Source organism: Marmota flaviventris, chromosome 17 (assembly GCF_047511675.1).
Source record: "Marmota flaviventris isolate mMarFla1 chromosome 17, mMarFla1.hap1, whole genome shotgun sequence".
Lineage (NCBI taxonomy): Eukaryota > Metazoa > Chordata > Mammalia > Rodentia > Sciuridae > Marmota > Marmota flaviventris.
The window spans coordinates 43915307-43929284 of record NC_092514.1 but is presented as its reverse complement, the minus strand read 5'-3'; the positions used below and the strand labels follow the sequence as shown (position 1 = coordinate 43929284).

The 13978-nt window shown below is 50.5% G+C and overlaps 1 long non-coding RNA gene across 1 annotated transcript; it reads left to right on the top strand.

Annotated features, from left to right (window-relative positions):
• The first annotated feature begins 191 nt into the window (after window positions 1-191).
• LOC139702308 (uncharacterized) lies at window positions 192-13634 on the top strand. The gene is made up of 8 exons (XR_011704897.1): window positions 192-360; window positions 2144-2257; window positions 4042-4155; window positions 5939-6052; window positions 7835-7948; window positions 9732-9845; window positions 11629-11742; window positions 13526-13634. It is a non-coding gene; the product is annotated as an uncharacterized lncRNA (long non-coding RNA).
• Window positions 13635-13978: the final 344 nt, after the last annotated feature.

Sequence of the window (13978 nt, the reverse complement as noted above, 5' to 3'; positions counted from 1 at the left end):
AGGGTGGCCTTAAATACAGATGGCCCATTTGTTGATTGGGTTATCTGCTTTTTTGTTGTTTAACTTTTTGAGTTCTTTGTACACTCTAGAGATTAGAGCTCTATCTGATGTTTGAGGGGTAAAAATTGGTTCCCAGGATGTAGGCTCCCTATTCACCTCGCATATTATTTCTCTTGCTGAGAAAAAACTTTTTCAGTTTGAATTCGTCCCATTTGTTGATTCTTGGTTTTAACTCTTGTGCTATAGGAGTCTTATTAAGGAATTTGGGGCCTGCCCCCACGAGATGAAGATGAGGACCAACTTTATCTTCTATTAGACACAGAGTCTCTGGTCTGATTCCTCAGTCTGCCGTCTTGAAAGGTACCTAAACATGCTCCCCTAGGGAAGAAGCCCCTCATCCCTGGAGCCACCATCCCACCTGGGGTTTCTGACAGGAAGAAGCCCAGAGCCCCCACCTCTGCCAGCTGTCAGTAGTTTGGACACCTGGGAGCTCCAGGTCCAGGGGTAGCTCCATTCCCACCATTGATAGCAGGCCCCCCAGCCTGGGCAGCCCAACCCACTCAGCCCTTGGTGCTGACAGACGTAGAAATCCCACCGTGGGGGCCCATGCCAGCACCCACACACATTCTGTCATGTATGACTAAAAAAAATAAGTAAAAATTTTAAAAAAAGGTGGCAGACTGGAGCTGTCTACTGCTGAGGCCCTGTGAGTACTGTTGGGCTTTGGGCCCTGGTGAGAGAGTAGGAAGTTCCTACTGGAGTCAGATGGAGGCCCCAGATGTGGGGGAAGGGGGACTGTGAAGTCATAATGGTGTTCATGAGGGTGGCCCCCAAGGGAGCCACCGGCTGCAGAGCCAAGCCTGCCAAGGTGCTGGGAGAGGGCCTGGGAGGAAGGGCCAAGGAACAGTTGGCAGGCTGTGGAAGAGGGGGACACAAAGTTTGGAGGTAGGAGGGTGTCTCTGGGAGGAGAGAGCAGCGCCCACCCACTTTGGGCGGGGAGGCAGTGCTGGGGTGGTAAGGCAAGGTCTGGCTGAGGCCCACTGATGCCAGAGGCTTGGCCCCTTCCCAGGTAGAGGGGCCCACACATGGGCTGGGGTTGGGGGGCATGGTATAGCTGTCCCAGATGGCCTGGGACGCACCCATCAGAAGGCAGTGGATGTGCTGCGGAGCTTTCTGTTTCTCCCAGTTCAGGTCCTCAGTGGTGACTGGACAGGCCAGTTCCAGAAGTGGTGGCAGCCTCAGAGGTCCCCCTATTGATGTGACGGCAAAGGAAACTTTCATTTCTGTGGCCTGCCCGTATTCCCCATGGATGAGCATTTCTTCCTTGGCAATGGCTGTCCCGCTCTGCCTACAGCCACCTTCTCACACTGGGCCTTCTTTGCCATCCATTTCCCTGCAAATGTCATGATCTTGTTACTTTTTAGTGCTGAGTAATATTTCATTGTGTATAAATGCCACATTTTTTTAAATCCATTCATCTATTGAAGGGCATCTAGGTTGGTTCCCCATTCTAGCTATTGTGAATTGTGCTGCTATAAACATTGATGTGGCTGTGTCCCTGTAGTATGCTCTTCTCAGGTCTTTTGGGTATAGTCCAAGAAGGGGAATAGCTGGGTCAAATGGTGGTTCCATTCCCAGCTTTCCAAGGAATCTCCATACTGCTTTCCAAATTGGCTGCACCAATTTGCAGTCCCACCAGCAATGTATGAGTGTACCTCCCCCCCACCCCCACCCCGCATCCTCGCCAGCACTTATTGTTGTTTGACTTCATAATGGCTGCCTTTCTGACTGGAGTGAGATGGTATCTTAGGGTGGTTTTGATTTGCATTTCTCTGATTGCTAGAGATGGTGAGCATTTTTTCATGTATTTGTTAATTGATTGTATGTCCTCTTCTGAGAAGTTTCTGTCCAAGTCCTTGGCCCATTTGTTGATTGGGTTATCTGCTTTTTTGTTGTTTAACTTTTTGAGTTCTTTGTACACTCTAGAGATTAGAGCTCTATCTGATGTTTGAGGGGTAAAAATTGGTTCCCAGGATGTAGGCTCCCTATTCACCTCGCATATTATTTCTCTTGCTGAGAAAAAACTTTTTCAGTTTGAATTCGTCCCATTTGTTGATTCTTGGTTTTAACTCTTGTGCTATAGGAGTCTTATTAAGGAATTTGGGGCCTGCCCCCACGAGATGAAGATGAGGACCAACTTTATCTTCTATTAGACACAGAGTCTCTGGTCTGATTCCTCAGTCTGCCGTCTTGAAAGGTACCTAAACACGCTCCCCTAGGGAAGAAGCCCCTCATCCCTGGAGCCACCATCCCACCTGGGGTTTCTGACAGGAAGAAGCCCAGAGCCCCCACCTCTGCCAGCTGTCAGTAGTTTGGACACCTGGGAGCTCCAGGTCCAGGGGTAGCTCCATTCCCACCATTGATAGCAGGCCCCCCAGCCTGGGCAGCCCAACCCACTCAGCCCTTGGTGCTGACAGACGTAGAAATCCCACCGTGGGGGCCCATGCCAGCACCCACACACATTCTGTCATGTATGACTAAAAAAAATAAGTAAAAATTTTAAAAAAAAGGTGGCAGACTGGAGCTGTCTACTGCTGAGGCCCTGTGAGTACTGTTGGGCTTTGGGCCCTGGTGAGAGAGTAGGAAGTTCCTACTGGAGTCAGATGGAGGCCCCAGATGTGGGGGAAGGGGGACTGTGAAGTCATAATGGTGTTCATGAGGGTGGCCCCCAAGGGAGCCACTGGCTGCAGAGCCAAGCCTGCCAAGGTGCTGGGAGAGGGCCTGGGAGGAAGGGCCAAGGAACAGTTGGCAGGCTGTGGAAGAGGGGGACACAAAGTTTGGAGGTAGGAGGGTGTCTCTGGGAGGAGAGAGCAGCGCCCACCCACTTTGGGCGGGGAGGCAGTGCTGGGGTGGTAAGGCAAGGTCTGGCTGAGGCCCACTGATGCCAGAGGCTTGGCCCCTTCCCAGGTAGAGGGGCCCACACATGGGCTGGGGTTGGGGGGCATGGTATAGCTGTCCCAGATGGCCTGGGACGCACCCATCAGAAGGCAGTGGATGTGCTGCGGAGCTTTCTGTTTCTCCCAGTTCAGGTCCTCAGTGGTGACTGGACAGGCCAGTTCCAGAAGTGGTGGCAGCCTCAGAGGTCCCCCTATTGATGTGACGGCAAAGGAAACTTTCATTTCTGTGGCCTGCCCGTATTCCCCATGGATGAGCATTTCTTCCTTGGCAATGGCTGTCCCGCTCTGCCTACAGCCACCTTCTCACACTGGGCCTTCTTTGCCATCCATTTCCCTGCAAATGTCATGATCTTGTTACTTTTTAGTGCTGAGTAATATTTCATTGTGTATAAATGCCACATTTTTTTAAATCCATTCATCTATTGAAGGGCATCTAGGTTGGTTCCCCATTCTAGCTATTGTGAATTGTGCTGCTATAAACATTGATGTGGCTGTGTCCCTGTAGTATGCTCTTCTCAGGTCTTTTGGGTATAGTCCAAGAAGGGGAATAGCTGGGTCAAATGGTGGTTCCATTCCCAGCTTTCCAAGGAATCTCCATACTGCTTTCCAAATTGGCTGCACCAATTTGCAGTCCCACCAGCAATGTATGAGTGTACCTCCCCCCCACCCCCACCCCGCATCCTCGCCAGCACTTATTGTTGTTTGACTTCATAATGGCTGCCTTTCTGACTGGAGTGAGATGGTATCTTAGGGTGGTTTTGATTTGCATTTCTCTGATTGCTAGAGATGGTGAGCATTTTTTCATGTATTTGTTAATTGATTGTATGTCCTCTTCTGAGAAGTTTCTGTCCAAGTCCTTGGCCCATTTGTTGATTGGGTTATCTGCTTTTTTGTTGTTTAACTTTTTGAGTTCTTTGTACACTCTAGAGATTAGAGCTCTATCTGATGTTTGAGGGGTAAAAATTGGTTCCCAGGATGTAGGCTCCCTATTCACCTCGCATATTATTTCTCTTGCTGAGAAAAAACTTTTTCAGTTTGAATTCGTCCCATTTGTTGATTCTTGGTTTTAACTCTTGTGCTATAGGAGTCTTATTAAGGAATTTGGGGCCTGCCCCCACGAGATGAAGATGAGGACCAACTTTATCTTCTATTAGACACAGAGTCTCTGGTCTGATTCCTCAGTCTGCCGTCTTGAAAGGTACCTAAACACGCTCCCCTAGGGAAGAAGCCCCTCATCCCTGGAGCCACCATCCCACCTGGGGTTTCTGACAGGAAGAAGCCCAGAGCCCCCACCTCTGCCAGCTGTCAGTAGTTTGGACACCTGGGAGCTCCAGGTCCAGGGGTAGCTCCATTCCCACCATTGATAGCAGGCCCCCCAGCCTGGGCAGCCCAACCCACTCAGCCCTTGGTGCTGACAGACGTAGAAATCCCACCGTGGGGGCCCATGCCAGCACCCACACACATTCTGTCATGTATGACTAAAAAAAATAAGTAAAAATTTTAAAAAAAGGTGGCAGACTGGAGCTGTCTACTGCTGAGGCCCTGTGAGTACTGTTGGGCTTTGGGCCCTGGTGAGAGAGTAGGAAGTTCCTACTGGAGTCAGATGGAGGCCCCAGATGTGGGGGAAGGGGGACTGTGAAGTCATAATGGTGTTCATGAGGGTGGCCCCCAAGGGAGCCACTGGCTGCAGAGCCAAGCCTGCCAAGGTGCTGGGAGAGGGCCTGGGAGGAAGGGCCAAGGAACAGTTGGCAGGCTGTGGAAGAGGGGGACACAAAGTTTGGAGGTAGGAGGGTGTCTCTGGGAGGAGAGAGCAGCGCCCACCCACTTTGGGCGGGGAGGCAGTGCTGGGGTGGTAAGGCAAGGTCTGGCTGAGGCCCACTGATGCCAGAGGCTTGGCCCCTTCCCAGGTAGAGGGGCCCACACATGGGCTGGGGTTGGGGGGCATGGTATAGCTGTCCCAGATGGCCTGGGACGCACCCATCAGAAGGCAGTGGATGTGCTGCGGAGCTTTCTGTTTCTCCCAGTTCAGGTCCTCAGTGGTGACTGGACAGGCCAGTTCCAGAAGTGGTGGCAGCCTCAGAGGTCCCCCTATTGATGTGACGGCAAAGGAAACTTTCATTTCTGTGGCCTGCCCGTATTCCCCATGGATGAGCATTTCTTCCTTGGCAATGGCTGTCCCGCTCTGCCTACAGCCACCTTCTCACACTGGGCCTTCTTTGCCATCCATTTCCCTGCAAATGTCATGATCTTGTTACTTTTTAGTGCTGAGTAATATTTCATTGTGTATAAATGCCACATTTTTTTAAATCCATTCATCTATTGAAGGGCATCTAGGTTGGTTCCCCATTCTAGCTATTGTGAATTGTGCTGCTATAAACATTGATGTGGCTGTGTCCCTGTAGTATGCTCTTCTCAGGTCTTTTGGGTATAGTCCAAGAAGGGGAATAGCTGGGTCAAATGGTGGTTCCATTCCCAGCTTTCCAAGGAATCTCCATACTGCTTTCCAAATTGGCTGCACCAATTTGCAGTCCCACCAGCAATGTATGAGTGTACCTCCCCCCCACCCCCACCCCGCATCCTCGCCAGCACTTATTGTTGTTTGACTTCATAATGGCTGCCTTTCTGACTGGAGTGAGATGGTATCTTAGGGTGGTTTTGATTTGCATTTCTCTGATTGCTAGAGATGGTGAGCATTTTTTCATGTATTTGTTAATTGATTGTATGTCCTCTTCTGAGAAGTTTCTGTCCAAGTCCTTGGCCCATTTGTTGATTGGGTTATCTGCTTTTTTGTTGTTTAACTTTTTGAGTTCTTTGTACACTCTAGAGATTAGAGCTCTATCTGATGTTTGAGGGGTAAAAATTGGTTCCCAGGATGTAGGCTCCCTATTCACCTCGCATATTATTTCTCTTGCTGAGAAAAAACTTTTTCAGTTTGAATTCGTCCCATTTGTTGATTCTTGGTTTTAACTCTTGTGCTATAGGAGTCTTATTAAGGAATTTGGGGCCTGCCCCCACGAGATGAAGATGAGGACCAACTTTATCTTCTATTAGACACAGAGTCTCTGGTCTGATTCCTCAGTCTGCCGTCTTGAAAGGTACCTAAACACGCTCCCCTAGGGAAGAAGCCCCTCATCCCTGGAGCCACCATCCCACCTGGGGTTTCTGACAGGAAGAAGCCCAGAGCCCCCACCTCTGCCAGCTGTCAGTAGTTTGGACACCTGGGAGCTCCAGGTCCAGGGGTAGCTCCATTCCCACCATTGATAGCAGGCCCCCCAGCCTGGGCAGCCCAACCCACTCAGCCCTTGGTGCTGACAGACGTAGAAATCCCACCGTGGGGGCCCATGCCAGCACCCACACACATTCTGTCATGTATGACTAAAAAAAATAAGTAAAAATTTTAAAAAAAAGGTGGCAGACTGGAGCTGTCTACTGCTGAGGCCCTGTGAGTACTGTTGGGCTTTGGGCCCTGGTGAGAGAGTAGGAAGTTCCTACTGGAGTCAGATGGAGGCCCCAGATGTGGGGGAAGGGGGACTGTGAAGTCATAATGGTGTTCATGAGGGTGGCCCCCAAGGGAGCCACTGGCTGCAGAGCCAAGCCTGCCAAGGTGCTGGGAGAGGGCCTGGGAGGAAGGGCCAAGGAACAGTTGGCAGGCTGTGGAAGAGGGGGACACAAAGATTGGAGGTAGGAAGGTGTCTCTGGGAGGAGAGAGCAGCGCCCACCCACTTTGGGCGGGGAGGCAGTGCTGGGGTGGTAAGGCAAGGTCTGGCTGAGGCCCACTGATGCCAGAGGCTTGGCCCCTTCCCAGGTAGAGGGGCCCACACATGGGCTGGGGTTGGGGGGCATGGTATAGCTGTCCCAGATGGCCTGGGACTCACCCATCAGAAGGCGGTGGATGTGCTGCGGAGCTTTCTGTTTCTCCCAGTTGAGGTCCTCAGTCGTTACTGGACAGGCCAGTTCCAGAAGTGGTGGCAGCCTCAGAGGTCCCCCTATTGATGTGACGGCAAAGGAAACTTTCATTTCTGTGGCCTGCCCGTATTCCCCATGGATGAGCATTTCTTCCTTGGCAATGGCGGTCCCGCTCTGCCTACAGCCACCTTCTCACACTGGGCCTTCTTTGCCATCCATTTCCCTGCAAATGCCATGATCTTGTTACTTTTTAGTGCTGAGTAATATTTCATTGTGTATAAATGCCACATTTTTTAATCCATTCATCTATTAAAGGGCATCTAGGTTGGTTCCCCATTCTAGCTATTGTGAATTGTGCTGCTATAAACATTGATGTGGCTGTGTCCCTGTAGTATGCTCTTCTCAGGTCTTTTGGGTATAGTCCAAGAAGGGGAATAGCTGGGTCAAATGGTGGTTCCATTCCCAGCTTTCCAAGGAATCTCCATACTGCTTTCCAAATTGGCTGCACCAATTTGCAGTCCCACCAGCAATGTATGAGTGTACCTCCCCCCCACCCCCACCCCGCATCCTCGCCAGCACTTATTGTTGTTTGACTTCATAATGGCTGCCTTTCTGACTGGAGTGAGATGGTATCTTAGGGTGGTTTTGATTTGCATTTCTCTGATTGCTAGAGATGGTGAGCATTTTTTCATGTATTTGTTAATTGATTGTATGTCCTCTTCTGAGAAGTTTCTGTCCAAGTCCTTGGCCCATTTGTTGATTGGGTTATCTGCTTTTTTGTTGTTTAACTTTTTGAGTTCTTTGTACACTCTAGAGATTAGAGCTCTATCTGATGTTTGAGGGGTAAAAATTGGTTCCCAGGATGTAGGCTCCCTATTCACCTCGCATATTATTTCTCTTGCTGAGAAAAAACTTTTTCAGTTTGAATTCGTCCCATTTGTTGATTCTTGGTTTTAACTCTTGTGCTATAGGAGTCTTATTAAGGAATTTGGGGCCTGCCCCCACGAGATGAAGATGAGGACCAACTTTATCTTCTATTAGACACAGAGTCTCTGGTCTGATTCCTCAGTCTGCCGTCTTGAAAGGTACCTAAACACGCTCCCCTAGGGAAGAAGCCCCTCATCCCTGGAGCCACCATCCCACCTGGGGTTTCTGACAGGAAGAAGCCCAGAGCCCCCACCTCTGCCAGCTGTCAGTAGTTTGGACACCTGGGAGCTCCAGGTCCAGGGGTAGCTCCATTCCCACCATTGATAGCAGGCCCCCCAGCCTGGGCAGCCCAACCCACTCAGCCCTTGGTGCTGACAGACGTAGAAATCCCACCGTGGGGGCCCATGCCAGCACCCACACACATTCTGTCATGTATGACTAAAAAAAATAAGTAAAAATTTTAAAAAAAGGTGGCAGACTGGAGCTGTCTACTGCTGAGGCCCTGTGAGTACTGTTGGGCTTTGGGCCCTGGTGAGAGAGTAGGAAGTTCCTACTGGAGTCAGATGGAGGCCCCAGATGTGGGGGAAGGGGGACTGTGAAGTCATAATGGTGTTCATGAGGGTGGCCCCCAAGGGAGCCACTGGCTGCAGAGCCAAGCCTGCCAAGGTGCTGGGAGAGGGCCTGGGAGGAAGGGCCAAGGAACAGTTGGCAGGCTGTGGAAGAGGGGGACACAAAGTTTGGAGGTAGGAGGGTGTCTCTGGGAGGAGAGAGCAGCGCCCACCCACTTTGGGCGGGGAGGCAGTGCTGGGGTGGTAAGGCAAGGTCTGGCTGAGGCCCACTGATGCCAGAGGCTTGGCCCCTTCCCAGGTAGAGGGGCCCACACATGGGCTGGGGTTGGGGGGCATGGTATAGCTGTCCCAGATGGCCTGGGACGCACCCATCAGAAGGCAGTGGATGTGCTGCGGAGCTTTCTGTTTCTCCCAGTTCAGGTCCTCAGTGGTGACTGGACAGGCCAGTTCCAGAAGTGGTGGCAGCCTCAGAGGTCCCCCTATTGATGTGACGGCAAAGGAAACTTTCATTTCTGTGGCCTGCCCGTATTCCCCATGGATGAGCATTTCTTCCTTGGCAATGGCTGTCCCGCTCTGCCTACAGCCACCTTCTCACACTGGGCCTTCTTTGCCATCCATTTCCCTGCAAATGTCATGATCTTGTTACTTTTTAGTGCTGAGTAATATTTCATTGTGTATAAATGCCACATTTTTTTAAATCCATTCATCTATTGAAGGGCATCTAGGTTGGTTCCCCATTCTAGCTATTGTGAATTGTGCTGCTATAAACATTGATGTGGCTGTGTCCCTGTAGTATGCTCTTCTCAGGTCTTTTGGGTATAGTCCAAGAAGGGGAATAGCTGGGTCAAATGGTGGTTCCATTCCCAGCTTTCCAAGGAATCTCCATACTGCTTTCCAAATTGGCTGCACCAATTTGCAGTCCCACCAGCAATGTATGAGTGTACCTCCCCCCCACCCCCACCCCGCATCCTCGCCAGCACTTATTGTTGTTTGACTTCATAATGGCTGCCTTTCTGACTGGAGTGAGATGGTATCTTAGGGTGGTTTTGATTTGCATTTCTCTGATTGCTAGAGATGGTGAGCATTTTTTCATGTATTTGTTAATTGATTGTATGTCCTCTTCTGAGAAGTTTCTGTCCAAGTCCTTGGCCCATTTGTTGATTGGGTTATCTGCTTTTTTGTTGTTTAACTTTTTGAGTTCTTTGTACACTCTAGAGATTAGAGCTCTATCTGATGTTTGAGGGGTAAAAATTGGTTCCCAGGATGTAGGCTCCCTATTCACCTCGCATATTATTTCTCTTGCTGAGAAAAAACTTTTTCAGTTTGAATTCGTCCCATTTGTTGATTCTTGGTTTTAACTCTTGTGCTATAGGAGTCTTATTAAGGAATTTGGGGCCTGCCCCCACGAGATGAAGATGAGGACCAACTTTATCTTCTATTAGACACAGAGTCTCTGGTCTGATTCCTCAGTCTGCCGTCTTGAAAGGTACCTAAACACGCTCCCCTAGGGAAGAAGCCCCTCATCCCTGGAGCCACCATCCCACCTGGGGTTTCTGACAGGAAGAAGCCCAGAGCCCCCACCTCTGCCAGCTGTCAGTAGTTTGGACACCTGGGAGCTCCAGGTCCAGGGGTAGCTCCATTCCCACCATTGATAGCAGGCCCCCCAGCCTGGGCAGCCCAACCCACTCAGCCCTTGGTGCTGACAGACGTAGAAATCCCACCGTGGGGGCCCATGCCAGCACCCACACACATTCTGTCATGTATGACTAAAAAAAATAAGTAAAAATTTTAAAAAAAGGTGGCAGACTGGAGCTGTCTACTGCTGAGGCCCTGTGAGTACTGTTGGGCTTTGGGCCCTGGTGAGAGAGTAGGAAGTTCCTACTGGAGTCAGATGGAGGCCCCAGATGTGGGGGAAGGGGGACTGTGAAGTCATAATGGTGTTCATGAGGGTGGCCCCCAAGGGAGCCACTGGCTGCAGAGCCAAGCCTGCCAAGGTGCTGGGAGAGGGCCTGGGAGGAAGGGCCAAGGAACAGTTGGCAGGCTGTGGAAGAGGGGGACACAAAGTTTGGAGGTAGGAGGGTGTCTCTGGGAGGAGAGAGCAGCGCCCACCCACTTTGGGCGGGGAGGCAGTGCTGGGGTGGTAAGGCAAGGTCTGGCTGAGGCCCACTGATGCCAGAGGCTTGGCCCCTTCCCAGGTAGAGGGGCCCACACATGGGCTGGGGTTGGGGGGCATGGTATAGCTGTCCCAGATGGCCTGGGACGCACCCATCAGAAGGCAGTGGATGTGCTGCGGAGCTTTCTGTTTCTCCCAGTTCAGGTCCTCAGTGGTGACTGGACAGGCCAGTTCCAGAAGTGGTGGCAGCCTCAGAGGTCCCCCTATTGATGTGACGGCAAAGGAAACTTTCATTTCTGTGGCCTGCCCGTATTCCCCATGGATGAGCATTTCTTCCTTGGCAATGGCTGTCCCGCTCTGCCTACAGCCACCTTCTCACACTGGGCCTTCTTTGCCATCCATTTCCCTGCAAATGTCATGATCTTGTTACTTTTTAGTGCTGAGTAATATTTCATTGTGTATAAATGCCACATTTTTTTAAATCCATTCATCTATTGAAGGGCATCTAGGTTGGTTCCCCATTCTAGCTATTGTGAATTGTGCTGCTATAAACATTGATGTGGCTGTGTCCCTGTAGTATGCTCTTCTCAGGTCTTTTGGGTATAGTCCAAGAAGGGGAATAGCTGGGTCAAATGGTGGTTCCATTCCCAGCTTTCCAAGGAATCTCCATACTGCTTTCCAAATTGGCTGCACCAATTTGCAGTCCCACCAGCAATGTATGAGTGTACCTCCCCCCCACCCCCACCCCGCATCCTCGCCAGCACTTATTGTTGTTTGACTTCATAATGGCTGCCTTTCTGACTGGAGTGAGATGGTATCTTAGGGTGGTTTTGATTTGCATTTCTCTGATTGCTAGAGATGGTGAGCATTTTTTCATGTATTTGTTAATTGATTGTATGTCCTCTTCTGAGAAGTTTCTGTCCAAGTCCTTGGCCCATTTGTTGATTGGGTTATCTGCTTTTTTGTTGTTTAACTTTTTGAGTTCTTTGTACACTCTAGAGATTAGAGCTCTATCTGATGTTTGAGGGGTAAAAATTGGTTCCCAGGATGTAGGCTCCCTATTCACCTCGCATATTATTTCTCTTGCTGAGAAAAAACTTTTTCAGTTTGAATTCGTCCCATTTGTTGATTCTTGGTTTTAACTCTTGTGCTATAGGAGTCTTATTAAGGAATTTGGGGCCTGCCCCCACGAGATGAAGATGAGGACCAACTTTATCTTCTATTAGACACAGAGTCTCTGGTCTGATTCCTCAGTCTGCCGTCTTGAAAGGTACCTAAACACGCTCCCCTAGGGAAGAAGCCCCTCATCCCTGGAGCCACCATCCCACCTGGGGTTTCTGACAGGAAGAAGCCCAGAGCCCCCACCTCTGCCAGCTGTCAGTAGTTTGGACACCTGGGAGCTCCAGGTCCAGGGGTAGCTCCATTCCCACCATTGATAGCAGGCCCCCCAGCCTGGGCAGCCCAACCCACTCAGCCCTTGGTGCTGACAGACGTAGAAATCCCACCGTGGGGGCCCATGCCAGCACCCACACACATTCTGTCATGTATGACTAAAAAAAATAAGTAAAAATTTTAAAAAAAGGTGGCAGACTGGAGCTGTCTACTGCTGAGGCCCTGTGAGTACTGTTGGGCTTTGGGCCCTGGTGAGAGAGTAGGAAGTTCCTACTGGAGTCAGATGGAGGCCCCAGATGTGGGGGAAGGGGGACTGTGAAGTCATAATGGTGTTCATGAGGGTGGCCCCCAAGGGAGCCACTGGCTGCAGAGCCAAGCCTGCCAAGGTGCTGGGAGAGGGCCTGGGAGGAAGGGCCAAGGAACAGTTGGCAGGCTGTGGAAGAGGGGGACACAAAGATTGGAGGTAGGAAGGTGTCTCTGGGAGGAGAGAGCAGCGCCCACCCACTTTGGGCGGGGAGGCAGTGCTGGGGTGGTAAGGCAAGGTCTGGCTGAGGCCCACTGATGCCAGAGGCTTGGCCCCTTCCCAGGTAGAGGGGCCCACACATGGGCTGGGGTTGGGGGGCATGGTATAGCTGTCCCAGATGGCCTGGGACTCACCCATCAGAAGGCGGTGGATGTGCTGCGGAGCTTTCTGTTTCTCCCAGTTGAGGTCCTCAGTCGTTACTGGACAGGCCAGTTCCAGAAGTGGTGGCAGCCTCAGAGGTCCCCCTATTGATGTGAGACGGCAAAGGAAACTTTCATTTCTGTGGCCTGCCCGTATTCCCCATGGATGAGCATTTCTTCCTTGGCAATGGCGGTCCCGCTCTGCCTACAGCCACCTTCTCACACTGGGCCTTCTTTGCCATCCATTTCCCTGCAAATGCCATGATCTTGTTACTTTTTAGTGCTGAGTAATATTTCATTGTGTATAAATGCCACATTTTTTAATCCATTCATCTATTAAAGGGCATCTAGGTTGGTTCCCCATTCTAGCTATTGTGAATTGTGCTGCTATAAACATTGATGTGGCTGTGTCCCTGTAGTATGCTCTTCTCAGGTCTTTTGGGTATAGTCCAAGAAGGGGAATAGCTGGGTCAAATGGTGGTTCCATTCCCAGCTTTCCAAGGAATCTCCATACTGCTTTCCAAATTGGCTGCACCAATTTGCAGTCCCACCAGCAATGTATGAGTGTACCTCCCCCCCACCCCCACCCCGCATCCTCGCCAGCACTTATTGTTGTTTGACTTCATAATGGCTGCCTTTCTGACTGGAGTGAGATGGTATCTTAGGGTGGTTTTGATTTGCATTTCTCTGATTGCTAGAGATGGTGAGCATTTTTTCATGTATTTGTTAATTGATTGTATGTCCTCTTCTGAGAAGTTTCTGTCCAAGTCCTTGGCCCATTTGTTGATTGGGTTATCTGCTTTTTTGTTGTTTAACTTTTTGAGTTCTTTGTACACTCTAGAGATTAGAGCTCTATCTGATGTTTGAGGGGTAAAAATTGGTTCCCAGGATGTAGGCTCCCTATTCACCTCGCATATTATTTCTCTTGCTGAGAAAAAACTTTTTCAGTTTGAATTCGTCCCATTTGTTGATTCTTGGTTTTAACTCTTGTGCTATAGGAGTCTTATTAAGGAATTTGGGGCCTGCCCCCACGAGATGAAGATGAGGACCAACTTTATCTTCTATTAGACACAGAGTCTCTGGTCTGATTCCTCAGTCTGCCGTCTTGAAAGGTACCTAAACACGCTCCCCTAGGGAAGAAGCCCCTCATCCCTGGAGCCACCATCCCACCTGGGGTTTCTGACAGGAAGAAGCCCAGAGCCCCCACCTCTGCCAGCTGTCAGTAGTTTGGACACCTGGGAGCTCCAGGTCCAGGGGTAGCTCCATTCCCACCATTGATAGCAGGCCCCCCAGCCTGGGCAGCCCAACCCACTCAGCCCTTGGTGCTGACAGACGTAGAAATCCCACCGTGGGGGCCCATGCCAGCACCCACACACATTCTGTCATGTATGACTAAAAAAAATAAGTAAAAATTTTAAAAAAAGGTGGCAGACTGGAGCTGTCTACTGCTG